General features: G+C 42.3%; 1 protein-coding gene across 1 annotated transcript in view; it reads left to right on the top strand.

Moving 5' to 3' along the window:
• BMERB1 (bMERB domain containing 1) overlaps positions 1-15,626 on the top strand; it is a 100,048-nt gene that overhangs the window by 40,283 nt on the left and 44,139 nt on the right. The window lies entirely within an intron of this gene.

Raw genomic sequence — 15,626 nt, 5'->3', positions numbered from 1 at the left:
ATCAATACACCTGAGATACGGGGGTCTAACAATCCCACCACCTTTTAATCACCAAGACAAACATGTAAGAAGAGATAAACAGGAAATCCAGCTACACTAAACCTTTTTTGTTCCTTAGTTAATAAACACCAGGGAGGTCTGCTTCGAGCTAGCCTTTCCATGAAATTTAGACTATTAGAAGGCACTTGGACTCCATCCTTATTGACCATTCTAATGCCACCCTCATTATATGCTCCTGTATAAGGCAATGGGGCATCTGGAACCCTCTGGAGACTATTAGCTCCTTTTGGGGGATACCATAATTTGCCATTAATCTAATATGCTACCCATGGGTATCCCTGGGCTGTGGGTAGGGGTCTATATAGTTTTTTCTTGTTTTCTTGAAAGACCCTTTGTATCTATGGGTAAGGAACAGGCATGGGAAAGTCTGCCAATAATTCAGCCTGTTGTAACTGATTCATGAATTCTTTTATGGGAACAATCGAGGATAATTTCTTACTTAGGTTTATAAACACCTTGTTTAAAACAATTTGGGCATGATTCAATAGTCTAGGGAGAACTAGTTGTCCCTTCAGAATTTCCCTCAAAGTTAATCGTTGACTCACTTTGAGACTTTTTCTTCTCATGGCCTGTCCTTATGGGAATCAGGGTACAAAGTAAGACCATGATTAATATTAGCAAGGAAATTATTAAGAGCAATCCCCAGGAAAATTACTGCCCCCCTTTGTATGCCACGCTCTCTTCCAGGAAGATGGATTCCTTGAATTCCCTCTTTCCACGTTCAGACCTTGTCAAAAAACATGGTTGGAAAGATGATCTTTTTACCTGCCATCCCTCTTTCCCACTAGGATGGATGTTCCATTTCTGTATGCCTAGCTCCTAGAATATTGCCTGGTGTATGGTAGTTATGTTGAATAAACAAAGAGCCCTCGAATGACATATGAGGCCCCCTTGAGAAGTGACATACAAATGTCACTTGCTCAAGGTTCCACAGAAGAAGGACCACCCAATGGGGCAGAGCCCTGAGCTTTCAATAGGGATGCAGGGAAAATAAAAATCAGTGCCTAGGAAAATTATCCCAGCTAGCTGAAACTTTACCTTGCTTTTGTGCTCCATTTTTTGTTTTTGTTTTTTAGTGTCTTCCTTTTCTGAAGCTAGGCTGACCCTTGGACTTGAACACTCAGATTTTGCCTCTCTTGCAGAATTGCTGGGGGAGCTGGTGTTTGCTACACCTTCAGTTCCAGCTGGGACACACAGAAGTTCTGGGTTTCTGCTGTATTGGCATAGTCCTGGGTTTCTGCTCTACTGGCATGTGATCCTCTTCATCTTTTCAAGAGGGTTTATTTTTTCTAATTATAAAAATAATTCCCTGCTCTGCACTCATGGAAGTGCATTTAACTCCCCACCTTGTAAGTGTGTGCTGTGCTTAGTGACTTTCTTCCAAAGAGGACAAAAATGGGAAGGTGTAGTGGGGAGAATGACTGTGCACTGCAGTAAACCGACAAACACTACTCAGCCAGGTGTTCAGTTCAACATCAACAGTGACAAGTCATCTCACAGTGTGTGCCCTTGATAGAAGGTGATGAGAACGGCAATTTCCCTCTGTGGTCTTTCTCTCTCAAACCCATCTCCCCATTCTGATCTTCAGAAAAACATCAGACAAATCCCAATGGAGGGGCATTCTATAAAATATCTGATGAATACTCCTCAACTGTCAAGGTCAGCAAAAACGAGTGACAGTCTGAGAAACTGTCACAGCCAAGAGGAGCCTATGGGATATTACTATTAAGTGTCATGTAGTATCCTGGGACAGCAAAAGAATGTTAGGTAAAAACCAAGGAAATCTGAACAAAGTATGGTCTTTAGTTAGTTTTTTAAAAATCCCTTAGTATTTCCAGACCCAATGCTTTTCCCTTTGTGATTGATCTGTCTGTCTAAGGCCTCATCTTCTCATGCTGGACTTCAGCCCTGCATCTCCAGTTCCACATTTGCCTCCCCTCTTCTGCCACGATCCAACTCTTCCTCTGGCTTCCCAGCTTGCAGTCTGTGTTGGTGAACATTGAACTTGACCTGTCCATGCTTGCATGTAGCCCATACACAAGCCTCTGGTTGGTTTTCTCTGATCCTCAAGTATCCCAAAGCATACCCTGAACCACCCCCATTTATCCCATACTATTCCCCAGTCTCAAACTTTCTGAATGAAAATAATGTTCTCTAAGCAGTTTATCTCCCCAGTTAATTTTCCAGCCAGTGAAGGATGAAATGAACCACAAGATTTCCAGGCTAAGCAATTTTTAAAAACTGAAATATTACTTAAGACAGTTCCAATATATTTTCCTTCAGATTCTGATCATTTTAGCCCCACCAAGCATGGTTTAAAGCAGTACCGTCTGGTTCTCTGTCCATTCTTGCATGACCCAAGCCCTTTGCTTACTTCTGAATTGGCTTGTAAACTGGAAGTGTTAAGGAATCTTAATAAAGATCATGAATCACAGCTCAGGATAGATTCATAATTATCTATCTATATTCATGAAGCCTGAGATTGCAGGGCTGGAGAATAGTTTTGAAAAAATGAAACTTGAATAATAAGGTGAGCCTGTAGAAGTGATGAAAAACATTAGTTGTTTATTCAATTTTAATTGGACAATTATCTTTTGTTAATTCAGGATTATTGATTTCCACAGTTTTAATTTAGCACCTCCAACAATTTCCTCTGAATTAGGAAGAATACTTTATTCTTTTGTATGGCCTCAAAGGACCTCAGAAATATGACGGAGCAGTTTGGTGACTCACTGAAGGTCATTTAGAAGTGTTGGGGTGAGGACAGCAAGGGATTAAAAAATACCATTATAGATTGTTAAATAAACTGCTAGAAGTTTATGTGTCTCTCCTTTAAAGCCCACCCTGGAGGTAACACCCAGATTATTCAAATAACACCTTTCTGGGGCTCCTCCTGGGAACGCAGCCCCAGTCTGTGCTGAAGCCTGAGGAACATCTGCAGTGGTGATAAACCTTTGGTGGAGAGGGAATTTGATTGTTTGAAACCACTACAGTCATTCTGAGCCAAGTTGTGCAAATAAAGTGGGTAATCAAATCATGTGAATGTAAATATGCTAAACTGCTGTTCTTGATTAGCTCGTAAACTGATTTGAAAGCAATTGTCAAAGAAGAGATTGTTTATTAATATTTCTCTTTATTTCAGAAAGGATTTAGCAGTCATATGGGAGTCTACAAAAAGTTTTAAAAGGCTTGAGAAATGTTGGCGTTATTAGAAGTATAAAACATTCCAAGAGGATTCCCTGAAGGATAATATTCTGGAATATTTGTTTAAAGGTTCATTTCCATTACAGTAAACCTCAGTTCTCAAACTTAATTCATACCGGTAGGCTGTTCAAGAAGCAATTTGTTCAAAAATGGAATCATTTTTTTTCCTCAGAAATAATATATATTGAATTGATCCATTCTAGACCCCCAAATGATTTCCTGTTTTAACCTTTTTTATATATAGTACATGTCTAATGTATGGTTTAATCTATAAATAAAAATGAAAAAATAAAAGGACATGAAATATAAATGAAAACTTAACAAAAAGGAAATGGTGTACAGTAAAAAATAAAAATTTATGTACATGCCATTACAGGTAGAACTTACCTTTAATGTTGAGAGCTACTGATGACTGAATATGGAGAGGAGGGATGGAGGGCTGTTGTTTGGAAGGGGGTCCCCTTGCATGTAAAGATCAGGTAGCTGTTCTGGGGTTCTTGCTCTCTTGTGTCTCTTTGCTTCACTAGAACTTGCTTCAGGCTCACTGGGCCTCTGTCTCACTAAAAACCCACCCAATGAGGTTTGTTTTTGCTGTTTTAACATTTGCCTGAAGTGAAATACTTCATTGTTGTTGAACAGGTTTAAGGATGGGTTTGCTACTTCTTTGTCTTGGTGATAGTTTTCAATAAAACTTTACATTTTTCCCCATTTCCCAAGCCTTCCCTTGATTAGTGAAGTAGGATTATCCTCCCTTCCCTCTTTTTCTATCCCTTCTATTGCAAACTGAACAAATTAAGTTCAAGAACTGGAGTATTGGTTGTGAAAGGTTGACTGTATCATTGTGAAAGCTTTGTTGGGCCAAGAACTGAAGTTTGGTTCAACAACTGAGACTTTTTTCCATGAACAATTTGGTCAAGAGCCAAATTGTTCAAGAAGGGAGACATTTGAGAACTGACGTTTGACTGTGCTTTAATATCATACCTCCCCGCCCCACCTGCTCTTCACTCCTGCCTATGCTGGTTTTGTGGATGATGCAGTTGAGATACACAACTTTTGGTGCTTCTCATTCTCCTTAGGAAGGCATGGTATGGAGAAGTGTATGAGGTTGGGTGTTCCCAGTGAAGGGAGTTCTGGGAAGGGAGGGAAGGTTGGGCCAGGGACTGATCTGCTCTTTCCTTTTCTATCCCCAGCTCCAGCTGTGGTGGAAGTCTGAGGTTGGCTGCTTTCTCCTTTGATGGTTATAATGATGATGATTAAATGGTGATTGTAATGATGGGTGATGATCATGATGGTTGTGTTGGTGATGGTGATAATGGTGATGATGATTATGACAGTTGACATTGACCAAGACCTCACTCTCTTCTTATGATAGACTAACATTGCATACAATATCTCATTCAGCCCTCACCACAACCAATGAGTAACTTGTATTATTATCCCCATTTAATAGGTGATGGGTACTGAGGGAGGAGAAGGTTGCATAACCCACTTACCAACTATGCAAATAGCTACTATGGAATGAACAAATATGGCAAGCAAAGATTATTTGACTCACTTCACAAGTGAGAAAAGGGAAACTCAGAGAATTTAAACAACTTTTTGGGGGGCACAAGCCAGTAAGGGGCAGAGCCAACATTCTGACCTGAGTTGTGCTATCGGCCAAGTGATGCTGTGCTGTGGCCACTGGCGCTGTGCCGGGTGGTGTGGACAATGCCCAGTGAGCAGGATGGCAGTCTCACTGCTTGATTGTCCTACTTTCTTCAGTGAACCTACATCCCTCCCTACAGATCATAGTTTCTACCCTTAAGGTTAGAAACTTTGAAAGTTAGAAACTTCACCATTATCAAATGACCCCATCCTGGGATCCTCCACAGCAGGATTTTTTGGGCCTTTTCTATTATGTAGACTGTAAGAGGCTGAATAATGGCTTCATAAAGATGTCTACATCCTAATCCACGGGAACTGTGAATATGTTACTTTATATGGCCAACAGGAATTAAGGTGTTCCCAGGAAAACACTACTGAAAAAGTGGGTCTAAACCAGTTTTATGTTTTAGTCTAAACCAGTCTAAATGTTTTAGTCTAAAACATTTTCAAATATGTTGGTGGGAGGATGCTATCAGTATCTAGTGGGTAGAGGCCTGAGTGCTGCTAAATACCCTGCAATGTGCAGGATGGCCCCTACAGCAAAGAATGACCGGGCTCCAAATGTGAGTGGTGCCGATGGTGGAAAACCCAGGCAGGAACAAAGTGTCAGAAGCTGCTGTGTGGGGGTGAGATAAAACTCTTGCTTTAGCTTTGGTTCCTGAGCTTTAGGAGTGAGTCTTCATATGATCTCACATTGTACTTCCTTATCCCAACTGTACAGATAAGGAAACTGAGGCTTAGAAAGGTCAAGGTATGTGCCAAAGGTCAGTGGATAGAAAGAAGCAAAGCCAGGATTTAAACCCAAGTTGGCTCAACTGCAGCTCCTGTTTCTTAACCCCACTGCTGATTGTGCATTCTTCTAATTACTTTTGTGACCTTGGACAAGTGAGATATGGCTGAGAAAATAGAAACTTGGAGAAGCTAAAAAACCTTCCTCCAAGTCACATTAGAGAATAATAACCATGACCAAGATTCAGAGGCAAGTGTTTCCTCAGCTGCAAAACCTTCCTTGCAGGGTTGACTGTGAAAATAAAGAGACATTATGTATGGGAAGGCACTGGGCCACAGGAGGTATGATCACTCCCAGTACCCAGCAGCATTCTCCCTCACGAGGCAGGCTGGGGCCAATGGAGCAGCCAGGAGCATCTGAATTAAAAGCAGTTACTTCATTTTCTTGAGAAATGGTGACTCATTAAAAGCAACGGGCCATTTCCCATTATGTTAACATTATAGTGAGAAGGCAAGATGCTTGGTATATTCCATAATAAGATGTTTGGGGGTTGAAATGAGTTTCTTCCCTACATGAATGATTGATGACAATAAAAGCTGGGGTGTCACCAGGAGCCTTTGAAATGCTTCAGGATATCTGCTTCCCAGTAATTGGGACTCAGCTGTATCTCCCGCTGGTTAGACTCTCTGCTGCATTGATGCTGGGAAGACGTGCCTGTGCATACTTCAGGTAGTGAGCCAAGGGACTGGGTCCTTGACAGAGGGGTGGTGAGGCCCCCTCTGGACCCACCTTTCAGAGCAGACATAGGTCTGTCAGAGCAGGAGGACTGCAGCCTTATCTAGAGGGACAGAGCAATGGCCCAAATGACCAGAGTCTGATGTTCTCCAGATCTGATGATCCTGATGTTGTGTTCACCCCATGTTAGTCTGGCTTCTTCTAGGGAAAGGAAATGTGATGGTAGTAAGAATGATACTGACCACTCTGTGTCATGCTCAGGTGTTGTGCCAAGCACTTGATACACTATTTTATTTTATCTCCATAGCAGCAAAAACTATGAGGTAGGAGTTACTGTCCCATTTTACAGAAGACAGAAGTGAGACTTGGGAATATTAAGTAATGTGTCCAAATCACAAACTGGTGGTAGAGCCAGAACTTGAACCAGAATCTGTCCAAATCTACTGTCAAGGGTAAGCAGCTGATGAGCCAATGGCACAGAGCCCTGAAGCAAGTTTACCCTGTGATATGGAAGCCACGTGCCAGGAGTTCAACTCTACAAAGGCATAGGTTTTGTCTGTTTTGGGTCATTCCTGTTGCTTAGAGCAGTATCTGGTTTTCATAAAGGTTCAAACAGGTTTTCAATGTATATTTACCTAAATGAAAAGTAAGAGCAAATACCTTTTTGCAAAAAGAACAAAAACAGGTAATATTTGCTCTTATTTTTCATTTAAATAAATAAGGGAGTGGGAGAGTTATGGAGAGAAGTTTCTGTGTGCCTGGCACTTACATAAATTACCTAAGAGATGTGTATGATTGTCCCGATGTTGCAGATGATGACTCTGAGGCCAGAGTCATCAAAGGAGACCAAGGTCAGCATGAGAGCTGGCCCTGAGACCCTAAAGTCCATGCTCATAACTGCCCCCTTCACTTGCCATCTTCAAGGGCTTATTTGGTTCCCACAGTGTCTGCGCACACCAACTTTTTCTTTTCTCTCTTTTTCTTTATTTTAAATCTGTCTTGAATAGGTAACACCTGCCATGGTAAAATTTTAAACAATACAGCTAGCAGTAATGCACCAGCATCAGCGTCTTGGTGGTGTTAACAGTGGTGGGAACCAAGTGAAGGGTGTGCAGGGAATCACTGTAGCATCCCTGCAACTTTCCTAGTAATCTAAAATTATTCCAAAGTAAAAAGTTTATTTAAATATTCAAGCAGTAGAAAAGGGCCCATTAGACGGAAGGTGATTCTCCTCAACACTGACCCCCAGTTCCCCTCATCCTCCAAGGCAGCCACTGTGGCCCTTCTCCCGCATGTCCTGCTGAAGATGATTTAGGGTACTGGACACTGAATAAATGGTGTGGGGCTGAAATGAATGGTTCCACCTTCATTGAATTACCTCGGTGATATGAGCTGGTTTGACATAATGACTCAAAAGGGCTGATTCACTTTTGGATGAAAACCTTGACAAACGGTTGATAATTGCCCTTCAGGCCTGAGCTCTCATGCAATTTCCAGTGAGAACTCAAGAGTTGGGTCCCACTGCTGTTTGTCACAGGGCCTTAGGAACTGCCTCCTGCTGTGTTCTTCCGCATCCTATTTCACCCGCCTGTGAGGCTGACTTAATGGCCCTCGAAGACTCTCCCAACTCTAAGGGCTGGGATTCCTTTCTACAGCAGCTTTCCCAGGAGGTGGAAGGGGGCTCTAGTACTCAAGTGCTTTGAGCATCAAACAACATTGGATTACATTGCAGGAAAATTACTCTCTTTTCCGTTATCAGCCTTTATGATTACCGGAGAAGAAAGCCTCAATTTGCTAATTTGTTTTTAATGCCTCTCTAGTACTTGCTAACTTGCTAATACTTGCTAATCCATCTTGTTAAGAAACAAACTTTAGGCTTCAATCTGAGTCTTGAGCAGGCTAGTGTTTAGTCAGAATTTGATAACATCACTTAGGTTCCATTGAATTTATTTTTATGGATATTTTCTAATTATACCAAGTGATAGGAACTTATTTTTATAGATGTGATATGAAATTCTCTTTAAGGAGTTTATTTGAGTTTCATTTGCAGTCAGCGTAAAGAAATATTGAGTGAACGATAGCATGGATAGTGGATTAGTCTGCCTGGGCTGCTGTAACAAAATACCATAGATTTAGGTGGCTTAAACAACAGACATTTATTTCTCACAGGTCTGGAGGCTTTGGAAGGTCCAAGATCAAGGCACTGGCAGATCCAGTGTTTGGTGAGGACCCTCCTGCTGGTTTGTAGATGGCTGCCTTCTTGCTGTGTCCTTGCCCTGAGAAGAACAGAGAGAGGAAGCTAGCTCTTGTGTCTTTTCTTCATCATGAGGGCCCCAGCCTCTTGACCTTATTGACCTAATTACCTCTCAAACTCCCACCTCCTAATACCATCACATTGGGGGTTAGGATTTCAACAACTGAACTTGTGTGGGAGGATGCAAACATTCAGTTTACAACAGATGGTACATGGCTGTAATGAATTCTGTGCAGTGACTGAGGTTTTGGAAATGCTGTTCTGTTGCCCTTTAACCTATGATGTGGGCTTTAGAAAAGAATCATGGAGACCTGGGTCTGAGTCCCAGCTCTGCCACTCACAGGTTGAGTGATTTTGGCCAATCACTTGTGATCTCTCTCAGCCTCATCTTCTTAATCTATAAAGGGAGGGTGATGATGATGAATACCCACCTGCCAAGGTATTTAGGAGCGTGATGAGATAGTGCTTGGCTCACAGTAAATGTTTAAATGAGTGCACTCGGGAGCACATTCCAGGTGCATCAAGTTATGAAGCAGAAACAAAAGTAGGGGTTTTTCCAGAGGACCTTGGGCTTACATTCCCACTGTGACCCATGGTTGGAATCGATAGACCAGGGAAGACTTCTCTTTGGCTCCCAGCAGGTTTACCCTTCTCAGTTATATTTAAATTACAAGGCTCTATTATAGATCATTGTCAGCCCTGATTCATGTCAATGCTGCTGCTGCCCCTTCTCTGGGTAGCTTCAAATTTTCGAGATAAGGGACTAAGCCTGCTGGCACATCCTGGTCATGCCCAGTGCTTGGCTCTTGTTTGCTGGTGCTGCAGCACTCACGAGGCACGCATATCCCTGGCGTGGCATTTGGGGATAAAAAGATGGATTTAGCTGCTTCTTCCCCCAGAAGTGACTCAGCTCCTGGAAGCTCAGTGATAGCAATGGCAGTTGGAGCCCTGAGGACTTCTGTGCCTTAGTGCTGTGCCTGTCTACATAGCAGCTGGGCTCTGCTTGGAAAGATGCAGTAGAGCCTCCCAGAGACTCTCTTCTCTAGCCAGGCTGAAATGCTGTCTGTCTTTCTCCCAGGATTTGTCTTCCTCATGGACACATCCATTGGCAGCTGTCAGATGCTTGCCTTTTTAACAAGCTCCCCAGGTGGTCACCATGCCTGCTAATGGTTGAGAACAGCTACTCTCCATGTACCTAATGCAGTAGAAAATATTCAGTTCCCTCCATTGTTAAGATGAGGATGGTAAGTCGTAAGTGGGGAGAGAGTACTCAAATGAATATGACTGACTACAACAAGGGTTTTGGAGTAGGATGAATCTGGGGTTACATCTCAGCCCCATCACTTACTCCTCTTCCTGAGCCTAAAATGACTCATGTGTGAGATGGGGACGCTACCAGTGTTTACCACCCAGGGCTATTTTGAGAATCAGATCCTGGCATGTGACAAATGCTCAATAAATGTTAGCTATTATTGTTACTGGGTAAACCTATTCTCTTTTTCAACTTTTAAACTGGAGAAATTACAGCATCTATCATCTAGAACAGGGGTTGGTAAACTTTTTCTGTAGAGGGCTAGGTAGTAGATACATGAGGTTTTGTGGGCCCCACTGTCTCTGTTGCAGTTGCCAAATTCTGCTGTGGTGGTGCAAAAGCAGGCATAAATAATAGGTGAGTGAGCATGGCCAGTGTTCCAGTAAGACTTTACCTACAAAATCATGCCAGGGACTGGATTTGGCTCTTGGTCGTAGCCTGCTAATCCCGGACCTCGAGTGATGTGAAGAGTAAATGAGATATGGCTTATAATAAGCTTAGCAAAGCACCTGGCACAGAGTGCTTACTACAAAAAAGGATTCCAGTTAATTCATATATCTGACTTGAGATCTAGGCTTCACTCCTTTCTCCAGGGGAAAGAAAGCATCCGTGAGAAAGACTCTAATAGAGGTATCCATCAGCCTCATTCTCTGCCCAAAGTCAAAGCTAAATGTTCATCTCAGCGCCTGGAGCCTGGCAGTGCCATCCCTCCACCCTCCCCCGAGGACAGAGGTAAAATGCCAGTCGATGGGGTGTGATTAATTCTCTTGTCACTCACTTTGTCCCAGGGTGTTTTACCATTTTCATTATCTGTCCCATGGAAATCAGGTTGCCCATCTGAACCATGATGTGGGAAACCCATTTATATCTGTGGGGTTGTTAACAATGAGCTTTTGCATCCTCAACTGCATTCAACCTTCACCTGGAGGCTTTGCATTGTGGTTAAGGGAAAGAGAGAGAAAGACACAGACGGAGAGACAGACCTGGGTTTGAATTCTGTCTGTCCAATATTCTAGTTATGCGATGTTGGACAACTCACTTTCCTTCAAATGATGAAGCTTCAGATTCATCATTTGTAAAATTGTGATTAAATGAGATAATACATATAAAGCCTCCAGCCCAGTATAACACACGGGAGCTATTGAAGTCCATTTTGCAAATAAGAAAGTGAAGCTAAGTGGTAAAAGAGGCTCATTCAAGGACAGATAGCTGGCGAGTGGCCTCAGATAAGGATCTCTGACTCTGGCTCTCAGCTGGTTGTCACCACGCCCCATCCCCTGGGCCACTTCCTGGGATCCCTGCCGCTTCAAGCCAGGGCTGTGCTCCTTGTGCAGTGACTAAAGCTCTTGAAGAGTGTGACATCACTGTCAGGCAGCTTGTAAGCCTGTGACCACTCTTCTGTAGTGGGCTAAATAGTGCTCTTTCAAAATTCATATCTACCCAGAACCTCAGACCTTATTTAGAAATAGAGTCTTTGCAGAGGCAATTAAAATAAAGATTGAAATGAGATCATACTGGACCAGGGCGGGCCCCAAGTCCAATGAGACAGAAAAGGACAGAGGACTCAGAGCTGCAGGGAAGAAAGTCTTGTGAAATGAAGGCAGAGGTGGGAGCGATTCTGCCACAAGCCAAAGATGGCAAGAGCCACCAGGGTCTGGAAGAAGCAAGGAAGGATCCTCCTCTAGAAACCTTAGAGGAAGTGTGACCCTGCTGACACCTTGATTTGGGACTTTGTCCTCCAGAACTGTAAAGGGAGACATTCCTGTGTTTTAGCCACTCGGTTTGTGGTGATTTGTTACAGCAGCCCTGGGACTCGTAGATGTGAACAAATAGGGGTATTGGACTTGGAATGCTTGTGTGGACAAAGGATGCTGGTGACGAGGCAAGGAGTGTGTATTTTGGAGGCAAACATGCACGCGGCTTTGAGCTTTTCTTTCCTTATTTGTAAAAAAAGAGAACATCCTTTTCGTGCTGGCTTGTAGTGAGGATAAAGAGCTGGCACAGCAGAGTGGGCCCAGTGGTGATAACAAAGGTAATAGTGACCATGCATTGAGCATGGCGTGCCTCTGTTAATTCAGTTCTCACACTCCCCTGGGTAGCTGGGTGTCAGTATCCTCATATTACAAAGGATGAAACTGAGTCATGAGAGGTTAACTCACTGTCCAAGGCCATATAGCTGGTGGCAGGCAGAGCTGAGACTCAAATCCAGGCCACCTGATTTCAGAACACTCTCTATTTCCCATTCCCAAGTCACCACAACCCTATATTGCCCTGTGCCCAGGGTTGGTGCTCCTTGAAGCTATTCCTCCAGCCTAGTTGGAGCCCAGTACACAGTAATGCTCAGTTAATATTAATGTTTTAATCTTTTTTTTTCCTTTAGTCCTTCCTCAGACCAGGCCTTTTCATTGGTGGAGGGTGAAGCAGGTAGTTTCAGCTATGGAACGAATGTGTTGGGGGGTAGGAATGTGAAAGGTATGAAATTTACCAAAATCTGATGTCTGGTGAAGGACTCAGGGTGAATAGTTTTCCACAGGTGACAAAGCAGTTGCCTGGGCTTTTGGGAGCGCACCCTATTCTGAGATCCAAGCAGGCAGGAGCTGGCTTAGGGAAGTCTGCAAATCACAGTACCTAGGCAGGCAGACTAGCCAGGGCTCCAGGGTGCAGAAGAGAGACAGGTTGAGAGAAAGCAGCTTTTCAATCACTTACTGGGATGTAAAGAAAAAAACAAATGCAGGGTAGCAGAACTGAGGGGCCAGGTGTGAGATGAGTTAGCAGGTGTGAGTGATGTGATTTGGTCTTAGAGTAGAGTGAGAAAATCCCCTCCCCTACATCTCCTTCCGTCCCTGGGAAAAGCATCTTTTACAACACAGGCATTCCCTCTGGAAATAAAGGAATGTCTTCAATGCACACAGAGATTTAGCTTTGACCATGCTCATCACAGGGCTGTTCATAGCAGGGGAAAACAGAAAACAACCTGTCTGCAGGTTGGAGAAGTGATTCATGATACTGCCATAAATAGAAAACTACACAGCCTTTCTCCCTGCTACTGAGCAAGAACATCCAAGGACGTGCAGAAATGCTCATGACGTGTTGTCAGGTAATAAAATGTGAGACTCTGACTTTATACAGTGCAGCAAAAACCAGACCTACAAAATGATGAATTTATATGTATATCATTATATGTGTGTGTACACATATGTACACATATGTATATACACATATATTAACTACTAATATTTTGGTGTACAGGTAAATAATTCTATTTATTACTTGTTTCAAGTTTGTACCTTTGAACACCAGTTTTATGCCCACCCCTCCCTCCCCTGGTAACCATCTCTGCTTTTTATGAATTTGACTTTTTTGGATTCCACATATAAGTGGGATCATGCAGTACTCATCTTTCTCTCTCTGACTTATCTCACTTAACATCATGTACTGAAGGTCCCATCCATGTTTTGGCAGAATATCCTACATTTCCATGGCTGAATAATACTTTGCTGTGTATGTATACTGCATTTATTGATGGTCAGTTAGGTTGTTTCCATACCTTGGCTACTGTGAATAATGCTGCAATGAACATGGGAGTACATGAATTCACATAGTGTTGTATGTTGGATATCTTCAATTAAAAAATACTTGCATATGTGTGTGTATGTATATTATACACATAGAGCATAATGCCCTATATATGGGCATCACTTTATAATATATAATATATAAATTAATATATATACTAATATATGTTAATATACATACACATACACATTGGAAGAATATACACCAAAATGTTAATGGAAATATATAGCGTAAAATACACACACACACACTTATATGAGGTCTGTCTGGAAAAAGTCCAGCCATTGTTAATATAATGAGAACAGTTTGCATGACACCGATGTAACTTCGCAGCCAAGGACAGTGGACTGGAATGTGCATGTGTGAATAGTGATGAGTTCACTGTACTAGTCAGTGGGGGTGGTAGACGCCATTGAGTGAGCATGTGTACTGGGTGGCCGTCACATTCAAATGACTGAGCAAGTAGAGCAATGAATCTGCATCCGATTTTGCATTAAGCTTGGACACTCCTCTGCGGAAACTATTTGGATGATTCAGAAGGCCTCAGCTATGGGCATCTGGTGATTGGCAGCTTTGTCAGGACAATGTGCCCACTCATGCATCACATCTTGTGAAGTGTTTTTTCATGAAACATCAAATCACCCAGGTGACTCAGCCCCCTACAGCCCAGATTTGGCACCCTGTGACTTTTGGCTTTTCCAAAACTAAAATCACCTTTGAAAGGAAAGATATTTGAAACCATTGATGAGATTCAGGAAAATATGACGGAGCAGCTGATGGAGATTGGGAGAGCTGTGTGAGGTCCCAAGGTGCTACTTTGAGGGGGACTGAGGCATCATTTTCCTATGTACAATGTTTCTTATATCTTGTATCTTCTTCAATAAATGTTTCTGTTTTTCATATTATATGACTGGATACCTTCGGTATAGATTATGTGTGTGTGTGTGTGTGTGTACACATGTGTGTATATATATACACACACACCATATTTTGCCATGCATGATGTACATTTTTTGTCTAAATTTTTGAGGGAAAAATAAGGATGCACATTATACATGGGTATAATGATTACATACCATGGGTATAATAATGAGTATAATAATACCACATAAATGCACACAAAAACATGGGTGCACATTATACATGGCAAAATATGGTGTGTGTGTATATATAGTGTACACACACACACACACACACACACATACTGTTATGGACTGCATGTCTATGCCCTTTACCTTAATTCATATATTGAAGCCCTAATACCCACTATGGCTGATTAGAGGTTAAATGAAATCATAAGGGTGGGGCCCTGATCATATAGGATTAGTATCCTTCTAAGAAGAGATTCCAGAGCACCCTCTCTCTCTGTGCATAAAGAAAGGCCACGTGAGGCCATGGCAAGAAGGGGCTGTCTACAAGCCAAGAAGAGATCTCTCACCAGAACTGACCCTGCCAGGCCTAGTCTGGGACTTTCAGCCTCCAGAACTGTGAGAAAATAAATGTCTGTTCTTTAAGCTGCCCAGCCTCTGGTATTTTATTATGGTAGCCCAAGAAAACTAATACACATGCATATATGAGGAAATGTAGTATCTTTCTCTATAACTATGATAATGTATATGTGGTAATATATATGGTTGTAGTATATATGTTTTTTACACGTGGCAATATATATACTAACTCTATAACTATAAGGCAGACAGAAAGAATGTCCATTAAAATGTGGGTGATGGTTCTCTTTGGGCAGTGTGGATATGGACGACTTTTTACCTTGTTCTTTTTAGCCTATCTGTATTGTCTGAAGTTTCTACAACAAACATATTATTTCATATTGCTATTACTTACATTACTTAGTGTTTCTATAAGATAATAAGAAATAGTATTACTATAAAATAATTATTATACAACTTTCTTCTGTCTAAAGCCAAACCAGGTCTTGGAGGCCAGGACAGGGCAAAGTGACCGTGGTCAAGGGGAGCAGAGGCTCAGGAGCTGGGAACAGTCAGGGGCTGTCAAGGCCTCCTGTACAATCCTGAGCAGGTTTTGGTGAGCCCACCTGAACCTCTGCTTGCCATCGTAAATACCGTGGTTCCCACACAAAATGCGTTTTC

Source organism: Phyllostomus discolor, chromosome 3, assembly GCF_004126475.2.
Source record: "Phyllostomus discolor isolate MPI-MPIP mPhyDis1 chromosome 3, mPhyDis1.pri.v3, whole genome shotgun sequence".
Taxonomy (NCBI): domain Eukaryota; kingdom Metazoa; phylum Chordata; class Mammalia; order Chiroptera; family Phyllostomidae; genus Phyllostomus; species Phyllostomus discolor.
The sequence above is the reverse complement of the archived record's forward strand: the minus strand, read 5'-3'. Positions and strand labels throughout refer to the sequence as shown.